At 40.5% G+C, this 19,748-nt stretch overlaps 2 protein-coding genes, 1 non-coding gene and 1 pseudogene across 3 annotated transcripts in view; all 4 read right to left on the bottom strand.

The window, feature by feature from the left end:
• The window catches only part of LOC126059994 (interferon-induced protein with tetratricopeptide repeats 1B-like), a 94,841-nt pseudogene that overhangs the window by 35,648 nt on the left and 39,445 nt on the right, over positions 1 to 19,748 (bottom strand).
• Positions 1 to 19,748, bottom strand: part of LOC126059890 (interferon-induced protein with tetratricopeptide repeats 1-like) — a 40,535-nt gene that overhangs the window by 9,638 nt on the left and 11,149 nt on the right. The window lies entirely within an intron of this gene.
• The window catches only part of LOC126059889 (interferon-induced protein with tetratricopeptide repeats 1-like), an 87,600-nt gene that overhangs the window by 56,720 nt on the left and 11,132 nt on the right, over positions 1 to 19,748 (bottom strand). The gene's annotated exons all lie outside the window — the stretch shown is intronic.
• LOC126060073 (small nucleolar RNA SNORA70) lies at positions 7,151 to 7,277 on the bottom strand. The gene has a single exon (XR_007513536.1). It is a non-coding gene; the product is annotated as a small nucleolar RNA SNORA70 (small nucleolar RNA).

Below are 19,748 nucleotides of genomic sequence, written 5' to 3'. Positions count from 1 at the left end.
ACACTTCGGTTTCTAAATTTCAAAGTTTTGTAAATGTAAATTTTTTTCTTATATTTCAAGTAATTGTAGACTCACGGGAAGCTGCAAAAATAATGCAGAGTCCATTGAAGGGTGTACCCGTCACCCAACTTTCCCCAATGGTGACATCGTATCTAACTCTAGCAGAATGTTAAAACCAAGAAGTTGATGTTGGTGTGCATGTTAACGATAAAACATGTCATGAGTTCATCCTACAGATTCAGGTCTATAGGATGTTTACTTAACCACTTTGATCTGACAAACCATTTTAATTTTCCTGGAATTCAGATACCTGGGTTCACAGGATTGGCATGACCTACTCAGGCCATCTGCCCATCGGTGTCCTTCTGAACCTTGAGGCTCTAAGAAACTTTTCCTAAAGGCACCTTCAAGTCAAATAATAGCTAGAAAGCATTTTAGAGGAGAATATTTTGCCTTAGACATTGTGTTTTTTTAGAGAATTATCAATGTGCAGCCAGTTTCCAGCAGCAGGAACCCCAAGGTCTGACTGGGAAATGTATGGCATGTCCTTAGTGGCTCTGTTTCTCCAACCACCTACCCTGGAACTCTGCATGTGTTCTGATACTATCTCCTGAGAAATTAATGTGGCAATGATCTATGTAACCCCTTTTTCTGTCCCCTCTTCAGATCGGATCGCCTCCCAGGTATGTTTGGATGGACCCTGCCCAATACTAGTCATATCTACTCACAGTAAATGTATTCTGTCACACTAGTTTTTGGTGTTTCTCTGCACCTTTAGGTTTTTGACAGATCTTACATCTGTATCTCTTTTCTCGTATGTAAGAGCAACTATACTGAGGCACTTGACTAAAGTAAAAACGGCTGCTTTAAAGTTTGGGGCCCTACTCCATCTTGCCTTTCTTTTAATATATGCAAACACCTGACTTCTCCTTTAACGCCTGTAACTAAATGTAAACTAAAACAAGGTTTTCTCCTTCTCTGTGGTTAAGCCGAGAGAATAACAAACTGTTTCCCAGGAGCTCTCAAGACCATTCCTAAAACACTGTCTCAGGAAGAAGGCCTTGATGCTGACTTGTATCTAGGTCTCCTAGGCAACCATTGACAAGAAAAATTTCACTTAAGAAAGTTATTTCTAAGAGAGAAATGTTCCTGTAAACTTCCGTCCTCCTAGCTCCCACATCCAGTAACCCTGCCTTGTGTAATCCAAGTTTGTAATGTCCAATCAAAATAATACACTTCAAGTTCTTTGTTCTCACTCTTTAAAAGATCTCCGCAGCTTCACCATTTTGAAAATATTGTTCAGTCTGTAAAATCAGGCCTTTTCCCCAGTCCAGACTGTTGTTGAACCTTCAATAAATCTCCTTGCTTTAATTTAACAGAGTTTTTATTACTCTTTGACACTCCCAAATTGATCATTTCTTTTCTCAGTATAACCAACATCATTATTCCTGTAATCTATTCCACAACACACAAACCACTGTCTCAGATAACATCAACAAACAAAAAATCTACAGAAAAGTTACCGAGCAGAGTTTTAAGGTTTTTTTTTTCCCTCCTATTTTTTTGGCCTTAGGATATATCCCACTAAAGATGTAGATTCAAATTACAGTGTGTTAAAATCATTTGGAATAGTTCTTCTCTATACGGTTTTTCCTCTGTGCCACGCATATTTTGATTTGTCTCATTTTGATTTACTTTTTAGGAATCGCTTTTTGTTCTTTTCATCTCAACATTTTATTATGAATATTTCAAACATACAGAAAAGTTATAAGAATTACATAAGAAACACTCATATGCCTACCACCTAGATTCTATATTTTGACGGTATTTGCTTTATCATTTATCTATTCATCCTTCCATCCATCAATTTATATTTATATTTGTTGTTTTTGCATAACAAGGCACGGTGCGGACATTAGTGCAGTTAATCCTTAGGCATTTCAGCATGTGTATATGGATCACTTTTATTTATTTATTTTGTGGTAAAAATGTATATAACAAAACATTTGCCATTTCAGCTTTTTTTTACATTCAGCGTCATTAATTACATTCATCCTGTTGTGCAGCCATTACCACTGTCCTTTTCCAAATTTTTCCATTAACCTTAACAGAAAGTCAGTGTCTCCAAGCCATGACTCTCCCTCTGTTGCTACTTCCCATCCCTGGTATGGATTGCTTTTTTGTTTTTCTTCAAGTTTCATCCATATCATAACATGTATTGGAACTTCATTTCTCTTTATGGGTGAATACTACTCCACTGTATGCATATACCAAAATTTGTTTATCCATTCATCTGCTGATGAGCACTTGGGTGTTTCCACCTTTTGGCTATTGTGAATAATGCTGCCGTGAACAGTGGTGTACGTATGTCTGTTTGAGTTGCTGCTTTCAGTTCTTCTTGGTACATACCTAGGAGTGGAATTACTGGGTAGTATTTTTTTTTTTTTATGGTAATTCTAACTTTTAACTTTTTCTGGAACTGCCAAACTACTTTTTTACATTTGACTCCACCATTTTGCATTCTATGTGGATTTCTTTTTTAAAAATGTACCTTTGGTTTTATAATTTAGTAACACATATTTACATATTTTCAATAACAAATACAAAGAAGTTTAGCATATTTTTCTGCACTTTTTCCTTGCCTCACCTATAGCTAACTCTTATAAAATTTTATTTATCCTTTGATTATTTTTACTTTTAACATCCCATTGCCATTGAGTCAATTTTAACTCATAGTGACCCTATAGGACACCGTAGAATGGCCCCACAGGGTTTCCAAGGATGTAATCTTCATCTTCAGGGAAGGAGCCCTGGTGGCATGGTGGTTAAATGCTTGATTGCTAACTGAAAGGTCAGTGTTTCAAATCCAACAGGGGCTCTGCAGGAGAAAGATGTGGCAGTCTGCTTCTGTTAAGATTACAGCCTTGGTAACCCTATGGGACAGTTCTACTCTGTCCTAGGGCCACAGTGACTTGGAATTGACTTGATGGCAACAGACTAACCTTCATGGAAGCAGACGGCCACAATTGTTCTCCCATGGAGTAGCTGGCAGGTTTGAACTACCCACCTTTGGTTGTTGTTATTGTTAGGTGCCGTCGAGTCGGTTCCGACTCATAGTGACCCTATGCACAACAAAACGAAACACTGCCCGGCCCTGCACCATCCTTACAATCGTTGTTATGCTTGAGCTCGTTGTTGCAGCCACTGTGTCAATCCATCTCATTGAGGGTCTTCCTCTTTTCCTCTGACCCTGTACTCTGCCAAGCATGATATCCTTCTCCAGGGACTGATTCCTCCTGACAACATGTCCAAAGTATGTAAGACGCAGTCTCGCCATCCTTGCCTCTAAGGAGCATTCTGGCCGCACTTCTTCCAAGACAGATTTGTTCGTTCTTTTGGCAGGCCATGGTATATTCAATATTCTTCGCCAACACCGCAATTCAAAGGCATCAATTCTTCTTCGGTTTCCGTATTCATTGTCCAGCTTTCACATGCATATGATGCAATTGCAAATACCATGGTTTGGGTCAGGCACACCTTAGTCTTCAAGGTGACATCTTTGCTCTTCAACACTTTGAAGAGGTCCTTTGCAGCAGATTTACCCAATGCAATGCATCTTTTGATTTCTTGACTGCTGCTTCCATGGCTGTTGATTGTGGATCCAAGTAAAATGAAATCCTTGACAACTTCAATCTTTTCTCCGTTTATCATGGTGTTGCTCATTGGTCCAGTTGTGAGGATTTGTTTTCTTTATGTTGAGGTGTAATGCATACTGAAGGCTGTGGTCTTTGATTTTCATTAGTAAATGCTTCAAGTCCTCTTCACTTTCAGCAAACAAGATTGTGTCATCTGCATAACACAGATTGTTAATGAGTCTTCCTCCAATCCTGATGCCCTGTTCTTCTTCATATAGTCCAGCTTCTTGGATTATTTGCTCAGCATACAAATTAAATAGGTATGAAAGAATACAACCCTGATGCACACCTTTCCTGACTTTAAACCAATCAATATCCCCTTGTTCTGTCCAAACAACTGCCTCTTGATCTATGTAAAGGTTACTCATGAGCAGAATTAAGTGTTCTGGAATTCCCATTCTTCACAATGTTATCCATAATTTGTTATGATTCACACAACTGAATGTCTTTGCATAGTCAATAAAACGCAGGTAAACATCCTACTGGTATTCTCTGCTTTCAGCCAGCATCCATCTGACATCAGCAATGATACCCTGGTTCCATGTCATCTTCTGAAACTGGCCTGACTTTCTGGCAGTTCTCTGTCGATATACTGCTGTAGCTGTTCGTTTTTGAATGATCTTCAGCAAAATTTTGCTTGCATGTGATATTAATGATATTGTTCTATAATTTCCACATTCGGTTGAATCACCTTTCTTGGGAATAGGCATAAATATAGATCTCTTCCAATCAGTTGGCCGGGAAGCTGTCTTCCATATTTCTTGGCATAGACGAGTGAGCACCTCTAGTGCTGCATCTGTTTGTTGAAACATCTCAATTGATATTTCATCAATTCCTAGAGCCTTGTTTTTTACCAATGCCTTCAGAGCAGCTTGGACTTCTTCCTTCAGCACCATTGGTTCCTGTTCATACGCCACCTCTTGAAATGGTTGAACATCGACTACTTCTTTTTGATATAATAACTATGTATTCCTTCCATCTTGTTTTGAAGCTTCCTGTGTCGTTTAATATTTTCCCCATAGAATCCTTCACTATTGCGACTCGAGGCTTGAATTTTTTCTTCAGTTCTTTCAGCTTGAGAAACGCTGTGTGTGTTCTTCCCTTTTGGTTTTCCATCTCCAGCTCTTTGCACATGTCATTATAATACTTTACTTTGTCTTCTCGAGATGCCCTTTGAAATCTTCTGTTCAGTTCTTTTACTTCATCAATTCTTCCTTTTGCTTTAGCTGCTCGACATTCGACAGCAAGTTTCAGAGTCTCCTCTGACATCTATCTTGGTCCTTCCTGCCTGCCTGCCTGCCTGCCTGCCTGCCCGCCCGCCCACCTGCCTGCCTTCCGTTTGTCGTACTGTGGGGGCTTGCGTGTTGCTGTGATGCTGGAAGCTATGCCACCAGTATTCAGATACCAGCAGGTTCACCTATGGAAGACAGGTTTCAGCTGAGCTTCCAGACTAAGACAGACTAGGAAGAAGAACCCGGCAGCCTACTTCTGAAAAGCATTAGCCAGTGAAAACCACCTTTGGTTAGCAGAGGCAAATGCATATGCGTTTGTATACATCTTTCAGTTTCTTACATAAACGGTAGCATAATATATAAAATATTCTCCATCTTTCTTTTTTCACATACTATGTCTTGGAGATCACTCCATATAGAGAAATTCCTTTCTTCTTTTATGTTTGCATAGTATGCCACTGTGTGGCTGTACTACAGTCGATTCAGCCCCCGGCCCTCTTGAAAGATTTTAGATTTTTTTAGTCAGCAGAGCCGACGCATACAGAGAACGGTAAAACCAATTATATGGTAAAACCATTTAGTGTTTAAATTTCTTGGAGAATCAATAATTGCACATCTAAATGATACATTTCTTATGACCCCCACACTCGCACGCATGCGATTGCGTTGTGCACACACACGTACATTCCATTTTGGTCTAGTAGTAAGCTTCTAGTGGAGGTCTATGTTCTCTCTGGAGAGTATAATTTGCAATGTAATAAAGCTTTATCCTCACTGTGTTTAAGAGTAAAGAGAGTTTCCTAATTGTGAGAAAAATTTAACCAAGAGAGGGAACTGTGAGCTCCTGTTTAGCATCTCAGGGCTCTTCAAAACTGGGAGATGTTGAGAAGGTAACAGAATAAACCCCAAATCTCCAGGGAATTCCTCTCTCTCTCTCTGTATGAGTTATGAGTGCACTTGGTTGCCCTCTCATCTTTCCAAATGCCCGCACATTTATTTCTGCATTTGAAAAGACCTCCTCTTATTAATTCAAGAATTGTTTCATTTTAGGACCTTTTTCATCCTGTGTTGTATTTTTGCCAGTGTGTTCTGTGTAAGAATGAAAAATTCCCTGGACCTGGAAACAGAAGTCCATAATTTGATTCTAGGGCTCTACCACTTAATATTTGTGAATCTTTGATCAATTAAATTAACCTCCTTGGGCCTTGGGTGCCTTAGGACAAATATGGTTAATAATATGCCGTGTCTCACTAGACAGTTAACCTGAATAATTGTAGTTTTAAGAAGCGCTTTACCTCCTCTGAACCCTGATGATACAGGGCTAAGATCTCAGATGCTAACCAAAAGGTCAGAAGTTTGAATCCACCAGCCGTTCCTTGGAATCCCTATGGAGTAGTTTTACTCTGTCCTAGAGGGTCACTATGAGTCAGAATTGACTCGACAGCAGCAGGTTTGGATACAGGTATACCTCCTCTGAGGGACTAGAATGTTTCTTTTAGCAATATAAATAATGTCACAAACGCCATCTTCTTCACTGCTTTGACTGCTACAAAGCTGAGAGACATATTTGTGACCTATTCCTAGATAGATTATAGGTGCTTGTGAATGCATGTATGTGTCTTCCCTCCTTTTTCCCTACGTGCCACACACATCCTTGTTTTTTTCTGACTCCTTTTTTAAATTCTATTATCTCTATCATTAATTTTTTTTTCCATGTTTTACCTGACATGTCTTAAAAGCAGAATAAAAAATTTTTTTAGACAAGAAGTTCAATTTATTGGTGGGCAACATGGAAAGAGGAAGGTCAATTTATTGGTGGGTACTGGTCAGGTGGGGCAGTGCTGCCAAGGCCCTCATGAATGTAAGGCCCACCACTTGTCCAGGGGGCCATGATTGGGAAAGTATTTGACTCCCCAGCCATCTGCGATGAGGCCCTTTTCAGCCACATGTCTGCAAACTCATCAGCATTAAACTTGGTAAAGCTCCACTTCTTGGAGAAGTAGCTCTGCTGTCGCCCAGGGAACTTGAACTTAGCCCTGTGTAGGGCCTCAATCACATGCTCCTTGTTTTGAAGCTTTGTGCGGATGGGCATGATGACTTGGCCAGTGTGGACTCTGGCCACTGCACTCTGGTGTTTTCCAAAGGCACCTCACATACCTGTTTAGAGCCTAGATTAGGGACAGCAGAGAATAGCAAGGTCAGAGGCATGAAAGAGCAGGAAAGGGCTGTCTCCAAGGTCCTTTAGGTAACCCATACTTGCCACAGGTTGCGTACACTACCTATGAGGCTGCTATTTGCAGCCATTGCACACCAGATCCCACAGGAAAAGACATAGCTTAATTGGCTGCAGAGAATAAATATTTTTAATGTATAAAAATGTGTTTGCTGTAATCAACCTAAAGCACTCTGCTCCATGAGAGTGGCCAGCTTTTGGGGTCCATCAGGAGAGGATGGAGGAGTAGGGCAAGGTGGTGACTGCAGGGTGGTAACAACAGAGTGGAAGAAGGTGACAGAGATGCTCTGAGCACGAGTGAAGTGGCCTTTGGACAGTGAAGCTCTCAAAAGTAGTTGGTGGATGCTTCCAGGTGGTCTGATTGCAGTGGTGGAATCCCCACCTTCCGTGTGTGAGACACAAGTACAATTCCTGGGCAGTGCATGTACCTCATGTACAGCTGTCACCCATTGGTCAGTGGTGACTTGCATGCTGCCATGATGTTGTAGAGGTTTTAGTGCGGCCTCCAGACTAAGACAGACCAGGAGGAAAGGCCTGGAGATCTACTTCTGGAAATCACCCAGTGAAAACTCTATGGGTTTTGTTTTTCAAAAGACTTTACCAAAAAAGTGAAAAGACAAGCTAACAACTGGGAGAATATTTTCAGAAAACATACATCTGACAAGAACCTAACAACAAAAATATATATAAAACTTGGACTACTTAATAACCAAAAGACAAATAACCCAATTATAAAATGGGCAAAGGACTTAACAGATATTTCATCAAAGATGATATTCAAATGGATACCAAGCACATGAAAAGATGCTCAGCGTTATTAGCCATCAGAAAGATGCAAATAAAAACCTCAATAAGGTACTATTTCACTCCCACTAGGACGGCTAAGATTTAAAAAAAAAAATCCAAAAATAAAAGTTTTATTATTGAATAAGCATTAAACCAGTATGTGATGCATCACAGCCAATCCTCTAAAGAGATGGCAAAGACAGAAAGAAATCTTATCCATAATGGAGCTGAGTAGATACAACTCATACCATTCATGTTTAAGATAAAATTACTAATTTCCTAATATTTTATTGACAGTGTATCTGAAGTTATGGTGATTTTCTTCCAGAAAACAGGGAGGTTGGGGTGTGATCTTCTTTGACAATTATATTTCCAGAGAGATGTCTCCCAGGTCCTTGAGTAAGCATCCTTGACTTACATTTCCGAAAGACAAAGAAAGATTCTACCATTACAAGTTATCTAAAGGGAATTCTGAAAGAGCAGGGGAGGAGGAAACCCTCTTTCCTTATTTCATCAGGGAGAATTAAAACTTCTTATTTACAATTTGTATTTTTCTTTACAGAGCAAATGGTTAGGTGCTAGGTTACTGTCTTAGGCTGGGTTCTCTAGAGAAGCAAAACCAGAAAAGTATATAATTATATATAGAGAGAGAGATTTATATCAAGGAAATGGCTCCTGCAGTTGTAGAGATAGGAATGTCCCAAGTCCGTGAGTAAGGATAGAGGTTTCTCCTGATTCACATAGCCACAGGGGCTGTTGAACCCAAGATTGGCCGGCAAGATTGCAGGTGAGCTGCTAGCTCAAGTCCCAAGAACTGGAGGTGAGATGAACAGGAGTCAGCTGCAGGATCCAGAACGAGCAAAAGCCCACAAGCCTTGCTAGAATATCCACTTATATTCAATGCAGGCCACACACCCAAGGAAAATCCCTTTCAACTGATTGACTACTCACAGCAGATCCCATGATAGAGGTGATCACATAATATCAAATCTCATCATGGAAGTGATCACACCATCAAACGACTATCAAACCACTGAGAATCATGACCCAGCCAAGTTGACACACAAACTTAACCATCACAGCTACTAACCGAGGCAGTTTGAACCTACCCAGAGGACTCTTGGAAGGAAGGCCGGTGATCTGCTTCTGAAAGGTCACACCCACAAAAACCCTATGGAGTGCCCTGAAACACATGGGGCAGCCATGAGTTGGAGTTGAATTGACTGCAACTAGTTTGGTATCTTTGGTTCAGACGAAGGATGGAAGCTATTTATTCCGAAGGCAAAATTGTAGGGAAAATTTTTCATATTCCTATTGGTTCAGCAGATGATAGGTGCCTACAACAGGATTACTCAGTCTTGGCCAATGAGTGCAGGGACATGTTGTGGAAGAATGGATGCTCCTGACATAGGTTAGGAGCACACACGGATGGGGGGTGGTGGTGGAAAATAGGGGTTCACACAGGCATCACAGTATGTGGTATATCAAACTTTTTCATTTCATCATGTTATATATTCTTTTTTTTTAAGATTAATGCTTTTCCTTTTTTATTGTGTTTTAAGTGGAATTTTACAGTTCAAGTTAGTTTCTTGCAGAAAAATTTATACACACATTGTTATGTGACCCTAGTTGCTGTCCCCAGAATGTGACAGCACACTCCTCCTTTCCATCCTGGATTTCCCATGTCCATCCAACCAGCTCCCATCCCTTTCTGCCTTCTCATCTTGCCTCTAGACAGCTGCTGCCCATTTAGTCTCACGTATCTACTTGAGCTAAGAAGCACACTCCTCACGAGTATCATTTTATGTCTTATAGTCCAGTCTAATCTTTGTCTAAAGAGTTGGCTTCAGGAATGCTTTTAGTTTTGGGCTAACAGAGAGTCCAGGGGCCATGTCTTTTGGGGTCCCTCCAGTCAGACCATTAAGTCTGGTCTTTTTACTAGAATTTGAGTTCTGCACCCCACTTTTCTCCTGCTCCATCAGGGTCTCTGTATTGTGTAACCTGTCACAGAGGTCATTGGTGGTAGCTGGGCACCATCTAGTTTCTCTGGTCTCAGGTTGATGTAGTCTCTGGTTTATGTGCCCCTTTCTGTCTCTTGGGCTCATATTTTCATTATGTCTTTGGTATTCTTCATTCTCCTTTGCTGCAGGTGGATTGGGACCAACTGATGCATCTTAGATGGCTGCTTGCTAGCTGTTAAGACCCCAGACGCCACTCACCAAAGTGGAATGCAGAACATTTTCTTAATAAACTTTATTATGCCAGTTGACCTAGATGTGCCCTGAAACCATGGTCCCCATACCCCTGCCCCTGCTACTCTGTCTTTCAAAGTGTTTGGTTGTATTCAGGAAACTTCTTAGCTTTTGGTTTAATCCGCTTGTGCTGAATTACCCTGTATTGTGTGTTGTCCTTCCCTTCACCTAAGATAATTCTTGTCTACTATCTAGCTAGTGAATACCCCTCTCCCTCCTTCCCCACCCTCGTAACCATCAAGGAATGTTTTCTTCTGTGTTTGGACCTTTTCTTGAGTTCTTATAATAGTGATCTCATACAGTATTTGGCCTTTTGCGATTAATTTCACTCAGCATAATGTCTTCCAGATTCACCAATGTTATGAGATGTTTCGTGGATTCACCATTGTTCTTTATCATTGTGTTTTTTTTAGTATTCCATTGAGTGAATATACCATAATTTCTTTATCCATTTGTCCGTTGATGGGCACCTAGATTGTTTCCATCTTTTTGCTACTGTGAGCAGTGCTGCAATGAACATGGATATGCATATATCTATTCACGTGAGGGCTGTTATTTCTCCAGGATGTATTCCAAGGAGTGGGATTGCTGGATCGTATGGTAGTTAAAAGCTTTTTAAGGTAGTGCCAAATCAATTTCCAAAGTGGTTGTACCATTTTACGTCCCCAATGGCAGTGTATAAGTGTTCCAGTCTCTTTACAACCTCTCTAACATTTATTTTTGGATTAATGTTATCCTTGTTGGGGCTAGATGGTATCTCATTGTAGTTTTTTTTTTTTTTATTGTTTTTAACTTTTATTGAGCTTCAAGTGAACATTTACAAATCAAGTCAAACTGTCACATATAAGTTTATATACACCTTACTCCATACTCCCACTTGCTCTCCCCCTAATGAGTCAGCCCTTCCAGTCTCTCCTTTCATGACATTATTGCCAGCTTCCAACTCTCTCTATCCTCCCATTCCCCCTCCAGACAGGAGATGCCAACACAGTCTCAAGTGTCCACCTGATACAAATAGCTCACTCTTCATCAGCATCTCTCTCCTACCCACTGTCCAGTTCCTTTCATGTCTGATGAGTTGTCTTCGGGAATGGTTCCTGTCCTGGGCCAACAGAAGGTTTGGGGACCATGACCGCCGGGATTCCTCTAGTCTCAGTCAGACCATTAAGTTTGGTCTTTTGTGAGAATTTGGGGTCTGCATCCCACTAATCTCCTGCTCCCTCAAGGGTTCTCTGTTGTGCTCCCTGTCAGGGCAGTCATCAGTTGTGGCCGGGCACCAACTAGTTCTTCTGGTCTCAGGATGATGTAGGTCTCTGGTTCATGTGGCCCTTTCTGTCTCTTGGGCTCTTAGTTATCGTGTGACCTTGGTGTTCTTCATTCTTCTTTGCTCCAGGTGGGTTGAGACCAATTGATGCATCTTAGATGGCCGCTTGTTAGCATTTAAGACCCCAGACGCCACATTTCAAAGTGGGATGCAGAATGTTTTCATAATAGAATTATTTTGCCAATTGACTTAGAAGTCCCCTTAGAGCATGGTTCCCAAACCCCTGCCCTTGCTCCGCTGACCTTTGAAGCATTCAGTTTATCCCGGAAACTTCTTTGCTTTTGGTCCAGTCCAGTCCAGTTGAGCTGACCTTCATGTTTTGAGTATTGTCCTTCCCTTTACCTAAAGCAGTTCTTATCTGCTAACTAATCAGTAAATAACCCTCTCCCACCCTCCCTCCCTCCCCGCCTCGTAACCACAAAAGTATGTGTTCTTCTCAGTTTATACTGTATCTCAAGATCTTATAATACTGGTCTTATACAATATTTGTCCTTCTTGCCTCTGACTAATTTCGCTCAGCATAATGCCTTCCAGGTTCCTCCATGTTATGAAATGTTTCACAGATTCCTCACTGTTCTTTATTGATGCGTAGTATTCCATTGTGTAAATATACCACAATTTATTTACCCGTTCATCTGTTGATGGACACCTGGGTTGCTTCCAGCTTTTTGCTATTGTAAACAGAGCTGCAATAAACATGGGTGTGCATATATCTGTTTGTGTGAAGGCTCTTGTTTCTCTAGGGTATATTCCAAGGAGTGGGATTTCTGGGTTGTATGGTAGTTCTATTTCTAACTGTTTAAGATAACGCCAGATAGATTTCCAAAGTGGTTGTACCATTTTACATTCTCACCAGCAGTGTATAAGAGTTCCAATCTCTCCGCAGCCTCTCCAACATTTATTATTTTGTGTTTTTTGGATTAATGCCAGCCTTGTTGGAGTGAGATGGAATCTCATCGTAGTTTTAATTTGCATTTCTCTAATAGCTAATGATCGACAGCATTTCCTCATGTATCTGTTAGCTACCTGATCATCTTCTTTAGTGAAGTGTGTGTTCATATCCTTTGCCCACTTCTTGACTGGGTTGTTTGTCTTTTTGTGGTTGAGTTTTGACAGAATCATGTAGATTTTAGAGATCAGGCGCTGGTCGGAGATGTCATAGGTGAAAATTCTTTCCCAGTCTGTAGGTGGTCTTTTTACTCTTTTGGTGAAGTCTTTAGATGAGCATAGGTGTTTGATTTTTAGGAGCTCCCAGTTATCGGGTTTCTCTTTGTCATTTTTGGTAATGTTTTGTATTCTGTTTATGCCTTGTATTAGGGCTCCTAGGGTTGTCCCTATTTTTTCTTCCATGATCTTTATCGTTTTAGTCTTTATGTTTAGGTCTTTGATCCACTTGGAGTTAGTTTTTGTGCATGGTGTGAGGTATGGGTCCTGTTTCATTTTTTTGCAAATGGATATCCAGTTATGCCAGGACCATTTGTTAAAAAGACTATCTTTTCCCCAATTAACTGACACTGGGCCTTTGTCAAATATCAGCTGCTCATATGTGGATGGATTTATATCTAGGTTCTCAATTCTGTTCCATTGGTCTATGTGTCTGTTGTTGTACCAGTACCAGGCTGTTTTGACTACTGTGGCTGTATAATAGCTTCTGAAATCAGGTAGAGTGAGGCCTCCCACTTTCTTCTCCTTTTTCAGTAATGCTTTGCTTATCTGAGGCTTCTTTCCCTTCCATATGAAGTTGGTGATTTGTTTCTCTATCACCTTAAAAAATGACATTGGAATTTGGATCGGAAGTGCATTGTATGTATAGATGGCTTTTGGTAGAATACACATTTTTACTATGTTAAATCTTCCTATCCATGAGCAAGATATGTTTTTCCACTTAAGTATGTCCTTTTTAATTTCTTGTAGTAGAGCTTTGTAGTTTTCTTTGTGTAGGTCTTTTACATCTTTGGTAAGATTTATTCCTAAGTATTTTATCTTCTTGGGGGCTACTGTGAATGGTATTGATTTGGTTATTTCCTCTTCGATGTTCTTTTTGTTGATGTAGAGGAATCCAAGTGATTTTTGTATGTTTGTCTTATAACCTGAGACTCTGCCAAACTCTTCTATTAGTTTCAGTAGTTTTCTGGAGGATTCCTTAGGGTTTTCTGTGTAGAAGATCATGTCATCTGCACATAGAGATAATTTTACTTCTTCCTTGCCAATCCGGATGCCCTTTATTACTTTGTCTAGCCTAATTGCTCTGGCTAGGACTTCTAGCACGATGTTGAATAAGAGCGGTGATAAAGGGCATCCTTGTCTGGTTCCCATTGTCAAGGGAAATGCTTTCAGCCTGTCTCCATTTAGAGTGATGTTGGCTGTTGGTTTTGTATAGATGCTCTTTATTATGTTGAGGAATTTTCCTTGAATTCCTATTTTGTTGAGAGCTTTTATCATAAATGGCTGTTGGACTTTGTCAAATGCCTTTTCTGCATCAATTGATAAGATCATGTGGTTTTTGTCTTGTTTTATTTATATGGTGGATTACATTAATGGTTTTTCTAATATTATACCAGCCTTGCATACCTGGTATAAATCCCACTTGGTCATGGTGGATTAATTTTTTGATATGTTGTTGAATTCTATTGGCTAGAATTTTGTTGAGGATTTTTGCATCTATGTTCATGAGGGATATAGGTCTGTAATTTTCTTTATTTGTGATGTCTTTACCTGGTTTTGGTATCAGGGAGATGGCGGCTTCATAGAATGAGTTAGGCAGTATTCCGTGATTTTCTATGCTTTGAAATACCTTTAGTAGTAGTGGTGTTAACTCTTCTCTGAAAGTTTGGTAGAACTCTGCAGTAAAGCCATCCGGGCCAGGGCTTTCTTTGTTGGGAGTTTTTTGATTACCGTTTCAATCTCTTGTTTTGTTATGGGTCTATTTAGTTGTTCTACTTCTGATTGTGTTAGTTTAGGTAGGTAGTGTTTTTCCAGGAATTCCTCCATTTCTTCCAGGTTTGCAAATTTGTTAGAGTACAATTTTTTGTAATAATCTGATATGATTCTGTTAATTTCAGTTGGGTCTGTTGTGATGTGGCCCTTCTCGTTTCTTATTCAGGTTATTTGTTTCCTTTCCTGTATTTCTTTAGTCGGTCTGGCCAATGGTTTATCAATTTTGTTAATTTTTTCCAAGAACCAGCTTTTGGCTTTGTTAATTCTTTCAATTGTTTTTCTGTTCTCTAATTCATTTAGTTCAGCTCTAGTTTTTATTATTTGTTTTCTTCTGGTGCCTGATGGATTCTTTTGTTGCTCACTTTCTATTTGTTCAAGCTGTAGGGACAGTTCTCTGATTTTGGCTCTTTCTTCTTTTTGTATGTGTGCATTTATCGATATAAATTGGCCTCTGAGCACTGCTTTTGCTGTGTCCCAGAGGTTTTGATAGGAAGTATTTTCATTCTTGTTGCATTCTATGAATTTCCTTATTCCCTCCTTGATGTCTTCTATAACCCAGTCTTTTTTGAGGAGGATATTGTTCAGTTTCCAAGTATTTGATTTCTTTTCCCTAATTTTTCTGTTATTGATTTCCACTTTTATGGCCTTGTGGTCTGAGAAGATGCTTTGTAATATTTCAATGTTTTGGATTCTGCAAAGGTTTGTTTTATGACCTAATATGTGGTCTATTCTAGAGAATGTTCCATGTGCGCTAGAAAAAAGGTATACTTTGCAGCAGTTAGGTGGAGAGTTCTGTATAAGTCCATGAGGTCAAGTTGGTTGATTGTTGTATTTAGGTCTTCTGTGTCGCTATTGAGCTTCTTACTGGATGTCCTGTCCTTCTCTGAAAGTGGCGTGTTGAAGTCTCCTACTATAATTGTGGAGGTGTCTATCTCACTTTTCAGTTCTGTTAAAATTTGATTTATGTATCTTGCAGCCCTGTCATTGGGTGCATAAATATTTAATATGGTTATATCTTCCTGGTCAATTGTCCCTTTTATCTTTATGTACTGTCCTTCTTTATCCTTTGTGGTGGATTTAAGTTTAAAGTCTATTTTGTCAGAAATTAATATTGCTACTCCTCTTCTTTTTTGCTTATTGTTTGCTTGATATATTTTTTTCCATCCTTTGAGTTTTAGTTTGTTTGTGTCTCTAAGTCTAAGGTGTGTCTCTTGTAGGAAGCATATAGACGGATCGTGTTTCTTTATGCAGTCTGAGACTCTCTGTCTCTTTATTGGTGCATTTAGTCCATTTACATTCAGCGTAATTATAGATAAGTGTTTAGTGTTGTCATTTTGATTCCTTCTTATGTGTGTTGACGATTTCATTTTTCCACTTGCTTTTTTGTGCTGAGACGTTTTTCTTTGTAGATTGTGTGATTCTCATTTTCATAGTATTTGACTTTATGTTTGCTGAGTTGTTATGTTTTTCTTGGTTTTTATTTTGAGTTATGGAGTTGTTATACCTCTTTGTGGTTACCTTAATATTTACCCCTATTTTTCTAAGTAAAAACCTAACTTGTATTGTCCTATATCGCCTTGTATCCCTCTCCATATGGCAGTTCTATGCCACCTGTATTTAGTCCCTCTTTTTGATTGCTGTGATCTTTTGCATATTGACTTCAATGATTCCCTGTTTTGAGCATTTTTCTTTTTAATTAATCTTAATTTGTTTTTGTGATTTCCCTATTTGAGTTGATATCAGGATGTTCTGTTCTGTGACCTTGTGTTGTGCTGGTATCTGATATTATTGGTTTTCTGACCAAACAATTTCCTTTAGTATTTCTTGTAGCTTTGGTTTGGTTCTTGCAAATTCTCTAAGCTTGTGTTTATCTGTAAATATCTTAATTTTTGCCTTCATATTTCAGAGAGATTTTTGCTGGATATATGATCCTTGGCTGGCAGTTTTTCTCCTTCAGTGCTCTGTATATGTTATCCCATTCCCTTCTTGCCTGCATGGTTTCTGCTGAGTAGTCTGGACTTATTCTTATTGGTTCTCCCTTGTAGAAGACCTTTCTTTTATCCCTGGCTGCTTTTAAAATTACTCTTTATCTTTGGTTTTGGCAAGTTTGATGATAATATGTCTTGGTGTTTTTCTTTTTGGATCACTCTTAAATGGGGTTCGATGAGCATCTTGGATAGATATCCTTTCGTCTTTCATGATGTCAGGGAAGTGTTGTGTCAGCAGATCTTCAACTATTCTCTCTGTGTTTTCTGTCCTCCCTCCCTGTTCTGGGACTCCAATCACACACAAGTTATCCTTCTTGATAGAGTCCCACATGATTCTTAGGGTTTCTTTTTTTTTTAATTCTTTTATCTGATTTTTTTTTCAGCTATGTTGGTGTTAATTCCCTGGTACTCCAGATTTCCCAGTCTGCATTCTAATTGCTCGAGTATGCTCCTCTGACTCCCTATTGCGTTGTCTAATTCTATAATTTCATTGTTAATCTTTTGGATTTCTGAATGCTGTCTCTCTATGGATTCTTGCAACTTATTAATTTTTCCACTATGTTCTTGAATAATCTTTTTGAGTTCTTTAACTGCTTTGTCAGTGTGTTCCTTGGCTTTTTCTGTAGCTTGCCTTATTTCATTTCTGAGGTCATCCCTGATGTCTTGAAGCATTCTGTAAATTAGTTTTTTATATTCTGTATCTGATAATTCCAGGATTGTATCTTCATTTGGGAAAGATTTTGATTCTTTTGTTTGGGGGGTTGTAGAAGCTGTCATGGTCTGTGTCTTTATGTGGTTTGATATCGACTGCTGTCTCCGAGCCGTCACTAAGATATTGTAGTGATTTATTCTATATTTGCTCACTGAGTCTTATCTTGTTTTGTTTTCTTTCAATATACATGGATGGGCTACTAGATTGTGCTGTCTTGATTGTTGTAGCCCTTGACTTACTTATGACCTATTACCAGCTGGTCTGGGCTGTTACCGGATATATATGCCTGAGTCCATTCCCTATTCTTGAGTAGAATCTGATTTTGGGTCATCAAGTGTGTGATGCCCCCTAACACCTATCCACCTTGAGAAGTAGTGGTGATAGTTGTGTGCTCCAGATTCTATTAGCAGCTGGGGTTCACCCTCCAGGGGGGGCAGGATTCTGACAGGCTTCCCCCAAGTGTCAGTGAGGTAGGTGTGTCTCTATTCCTAAAGCACCTTGGTGGGAGGGCTCTGCAGCTGTACCTTAGGCCCCCAATGCAAGTACCTCTACAGATTGGTAGGTGTCACCCTCCTTAGACCCCTAAGGCAGGAGGCTAGGTGGTCTGGGGGGAGCTTTAGCCCTCAGTTCCCTGTTGTGGGTCAGTGAGGGCTCTGTTGAATACGCAGAGATATCAGACCTGGGAAACTTGTTTTTCCAGTAAATCCGCTAAAAAAAAACGCAGTCAGATCCCTATCAGAAATGCCTTTGCATTATACTAGCCACCCTGTTCCCTGTAGGGATGAAAGCCCGAGATATGGATCACATGTGCTTGGCTGGAGCTGGTTCTGTGTTTTTAGTCCAATTAGGGAAGGATTTTTGGTCCCTGGGTTTTTTGTGGTTGCTTCTCTCAGGCCAGAAGAATGGGTTAGGAAAAGACCAAAAAAAAAAAAAAAAAGGAAAAGAAAAGCCTCGGAGCAGTTCTCCCTCTGGCTCAGGAAATTCCAGTGTTAATGAAGCCGCCTGGGAAGGGGAGAGGAGGGTTCAGAAAAACAGGAGAGAGTACACCCCGGAATATAGACAAAGTTACTTATCTTGCTTGGGATGACTATTTTATCTGAGATTCCCAAGGGGTGTGTCGCCTATGTGTGCTGGCTGGGTAGAGATTGCCCCTGAGGGTCAGGCCCGCAGAAGCCGCGGTCAGTTCCTTCACTGCCAGTCCAAAGCCCAGCATCAAGGTTCCCCGGCTGGGACACTGCACTCCCGGCTCCAAAACCAGTCGCTGCCTCCCGGGGACTTCTCCCGCCAGCCGCGTTGCCACGCCACCCGCGCGGACCGGCTGGGCCCCCTCCCGGGATCAGTTCGGGGAGGTAGGGCTGCGCCCCATGTTTGCACCTTCACAGGATGTCCTTCTCAGCTCCCCTGTGCCCAGTCCAAAGCCCCGCGCCAAGGTTCCCCGGCTGGGACGCTGCACTCCCGGCTCCAAAACCAGTTGCTGCCTCCTGGCGACTTCTCCTCCCACAAGCCGTGTGGCGGCACTGCCCGCGCTGACCAGCTGGGCCCCCTCCCGAGGTCAGTTCAGGGGGGTAGGGCTGCACCCTGTGTTTGCGCTGTCACAGGATGTTGTGTTCAGCTCTCCTGCGCCCAGCCCTGCGCCCAGCCCTGCGCCCAGTCCTAAGCCCAGTCCTAAGCCCGGCGCCAAGGTTACCTGACTGGGACGCTGGCTACAGGCTCCGAAAACAGTCTCTGCTTCCCCGTAGTTGTTCGTTCTCCATCTCTGTCACTCAAGTCAACTCTTTAAATCTGTGTTTGTTGGTCAGGGTTCGTAGATTGTCATGTATGTGATCGATTCACTTGTTTTTCCAAGTCTTTGTTGCAAGAGGGATCCGAGGTAGCGTCTACCTAGTCAGCCATCTTGGCCCCCTCCCTCATTGTAGTTTTGACTTGCATTTCTCTAATGGCTATTGATCATGAGTATTTCCTCATATATCTGTTAGCCACCTGAATGTCTTCTTTGGTGAAGTGCCCGTTCATATCCTTTGCCCATTTTTTAACTGGGTAATTTGTCTTTTTGTTGTTGAGGTTTTGTAGTATCTGGTAGATTTTAGAGATTAGACTCTGATCAGGTTTGTTGTAGCCAAAGATTTTTTCCTGGTCTGTAGATTGTCTTTTTACTCTTCTGGTAAAGTCTTTGGATGAACGTAAGTGTTGGATTTTTAGGAGCTCTCAGTTATCTAGATTCTCTTCTGGTGTTTGTGCATAGTTAGTTATGGTTCATATTCTATTTATTCCATGTATTAGGGCTCCTAGAGTTGTCCTTATTTTTCTTCCATGATCTTTATTGTTTTAGATTTTGTATTTAGGTTTTCAATCCATTTTGAGTTAGTTTTTGTGCATGGTGTGAGGTATGGATCTTCTTTAATTTTTTTGCAGATGGATATCCAGTTATGCCAGCACCATTTATTGAAGATACTATCTTTTCCCCATTTAATGAATTTTGGGCCTTTGTCAAATATCAGCTGCTCATAGGTGGATGAATTTATGTCTGGATTCTCAATTCTGTTCCATTGGTCTATGTATCTATTGTTGTACCAGTACCAGGCTGTTTTA

The sequence above is a fragment of the Elephas maximus genome, chromosome 16 (genome assembly GCF_024166365.1).
Source record: "Elephas maximus indicus isolate mEleMax1 chromosome 16, mEleMax1 primary haplotype, whole genome shotgun sequence".
NCBI lineage: Eukaryota > Metazoa > Chordata > Mammalia > Proboscidea > Elephantidae > Elephas > Elephas maximus.
The sequence above is the reverse complement of the archived record's forward strand: the minus strand, read 5'-3'. Positions and strand labels throughout refer to the sequence as shown.